The sequence below is a fragment of the Seriola lalandi genome, unplaced genomic scaffold, assembly GCF_002814215.2.
Source record: "Seriola lalandi dorsalis isolate HSWRI2012SDOR001 ecotype SW California unplaced genomic scaffold, Sedor1 jcf7180001957312, whole genome shotgun sequence".
Lineage (NCBI taxonomy): Eukaryota > Metazoa > Chordata > Actinopteri > Carangiformes > Carangidae > Seriola > Seriola lalandi.
The window spans coordinates 1-3,097 of record NW_019427981.1 but is presented as its reverse complement, the minus strand read 5'-3'; the positions used below and the strand labels follow the sequence as shown (position 1 = coordinate 3,097).

Here is a 3,097-nt window from a genome sequence, read left to right as displayed (position 1 = left end):
CAGGAAAGGATGCGCCGTCTGCCGCTTACCTGGCTTTATTAATAAACCACCCGGTTCACGTGGTAAGCCCAGCCCAGCACAATATTCTGCCACATTAGCGAGGTATTTTCGACCGGGTGCTTTTTTTTTTTTTTTCTCTCATCCGAGACGGGAGGGATGCTGCTGCTGCCGCCTCTGCTGCTGTGAGGGAGAGAGGTGAGCGCAGTTGGAAAAGCAGTTTTTTTTTTTCTCTCTCCCCCCCCTCCCCTCCAAAGCTCCTCCTCTGTCGTCGGAGAGCAGAGACCGGTCACATTTTGCTCAATGAGAGCAAGAGGGCACCGGAGAGGATTTCCTAATTTCAACCTGCTGCTGTGCCGTGCGGCTGTTTTCTTGCCTCTGTCAAAGGTAAGGCATGACACAGTCTGCAGCCTCTCCACGCGTCGTGCGCCTCGCCAGGGAAACTAATGTTGGGCTGTTTTGGTCGGGGACGATGGTTAGCTGTTTGTTGTGTGGTGATACCGCTGTGAAAGGGCGAAGGCATTATTGAAGGGCAGACAGAGTTGTCAGTGGAACTGGCATCTCAGACAAGCCGTTCAGCTGAAAGGCAGCAGGCTGTGCATCTCTGAAAAGTCAAACAGGACAGGATGTGTGTTTCTATCTGCTTTTCCCTGGAAGCAGCGTCATAGCGTTTACCGTTTTCCACTGACTGCAGCCAAGTGATGTCCGTAAACCGTCGGCCTTCACATTTCGTGATAATTTCCCAGGTAAAAACAGCAGATTTCACATTTTGGATGCAAGTTGTTTGTCCAACATCTGAATACATAGGATAATGAAAATGGTCAAACCAGCATCAGTCAGAATCATCTGCCCTTCTTACAAGTTTTTCGTGTCTGTTTGTGTCTCTCGTGGTTTCAATTTAACGTTAATGACTTGAAATTGTAAATGACTATATTTATATCTACATAGAGCTTTCCTGAGTCTATTAAGGACATACAGTGGCTGCGCATCTCGCTTAAATGTACACTAAGAGGATGAGTTGATGATCTGTCAGCACATTTAAAATGTTATACATTCTTGATTTTTAGTTTTCATTTCATATGATGTAGAGATTTACTTCAGTGAGAGAGAATGACAATGATTTTAAAACGGTAATCAGTATTTCACATTCCACATGTAGCCTAACTGGGGATTTAATATTTGACTAAATATCAACATGGATGATTTTTGTGGCAGTGATCAGGTGTAGATTAGTGCTGATTTGTAGCCAACTCAACAGCAACACTTGTGATTATTTGTCAATTTAGCCATTGTTTGAGCATTATTATTATTATTATTATTATTATTATTATTATTTTCATGTTTTTAAAGACATGTCAGGAAAAAGTTGTCCATCACAAGTTATGCTATTCACTTTGCAATTTTGTGAAAAAGCAGCAAAAGCTCACATTTGAGAATTTGTGTAAATTAAATGTTTCACGTGACAGATGACAATTATCAAAACTGAGTAAAGAATCAATTAATTAATTTCTATCTAATTAAATTGTTCACTTAATTAGCTAGTTTAAGCCAGTATTTTTTAAATAAATATGTGGTCTTAATATCCAAACCAGTTTTCAATTTTATTGTGTTTTGTTATTAATTCACACCCCTGAGTTTATGTCCTGGCTCAATAATATTTTTTTCTTCATTCTTTTGACATTTGCCAGCAGAGGCTAATATGAAGACATCATTTGGCAAACCAGACCCTGGAAAGCACCTACAATCTTCTCAACTCATTTGAAACTGAAGAGAGCACCATGCATTTTCCCCAGTAAAACCTGCTCCCCACTCTCCCCTCTTCCTACCTAACCACTGAGAGTGAGGACATCACGAGCTGCATAGAGATGGCTTCAGATCAACCCTGCATGGATACACTAGAGCGACGACCCATATTGGGTCCTGCCTGCAAGCGGCGGGGACACCGGTGTCTGCGTAAAAAGCTGAGGCCAGTGCGAATCTTAGGGTTCGTCTTCAGCATGGTGGCCGTTAGTGCCGTCTCCTTCAGTGCCTTGACCTGGAGCTCAGATGGTCTCAGTGAGCCAGTGCTCCCCCAGAAGAGTCTCCACCAGTCATCCCCCCACAGGACTCTACTTTTCACCCAAAACCAGAGGGACCCCAATGTCTCAGCAGACATGCCAATAGCCATGAAATCTACAGCAGATAGCAACGAGAGCCAGGGGGAGTACCCGCCAGATATTTTCACCCTTGAGGAGAGGCGCCAAGGAGCAGTGGCCCTTCACATGTTTGGCATGATCTACATGTTCATCGCCTTAGCCATAGTGTGTGACGAGTTTTTCGTCCCAGCGCTCACGGTCATCACGGAGAAGCTGACCATTTCGGATGACGTCGCAGGTGCCACCTTCATGGCGGCAGGCGGCTCAGCTCCAGAGCTCTTCACCTCCATCATCGGTGTCTTCATCTCACACAGCAACGTGGGCATCGGGACCATCGTGGGCTCAGCCGTCTTCAATATTCTCTTCGTCATCGGGATGTGCGCCATCTTCTCCAAGGAGATCCTCAACTTAACATGGTGGCCACTCTTCCGCGACGTCTCCTTCTACATCCTGGATCTGATCCTGCTCATCATCTTCTTCCTGGATAACTTCATCTCCATGTGGGAAAGTATCACACTGCTCTCAGGCTACGCCGCCTACGTGATCTTTATGAAGTTCAACAGCAAAGTTGAGGGCTTCGTCAAAAGTTGCATGACCAAGAATCAAGTGGTAGAGGTCGCAGTGCAGCCCAAGGTGAGTTGGCTTCTTGAACCGTATCACTTATTAATTTCTCCCACCTCCCACCACCATCTACTATACATCTAAAATACAATTCTATTTAAAATGTCAGACTGTGGAAGTTACAGCAGGTGTGCAGTAATGCGTCTATGATAGAAATTACTTTTGATATCTCCTCTTGCATGTACACACACACTTGTCGTTTTACACCTATCATGCAGCTGATTTGCTATTGTAATGAAGCCAGGCTTGCTTTTGATAATTGTTTCAGTTGAGCCAAAAATGAAAATGAAAGCAGTTTGTTAGTGGAGACATGCTTTTAATTCCACACTCCTTTTTTTTTTTTT

General features: G+C 44.2%; 1 pseudogene across 1 annotated transcript; it reads left to right on the top strand.

Annotated features, from left to right (window-relative positions):
- The first annotated feature begins 28 nt into the window (after positions 1 to 28).
- On the top strand, positions 29 to 2,765 carry LOC111651889 (sodium/potassium/calcium exchanger 2 pseudogene; annotated as a pseudogene). Its single transcript, XR_015436942.1, has 2 exons — positions 29 to 384; positions 1,686 to 2,765. The product of XR_015436942.1 is annotated as a sodium/potassium/calcium exchanger 2 pseudogene (transcript).
- The last annotated feature ends 332 nt before the right edge of the window (positions 2,766 to 3,097 follow it).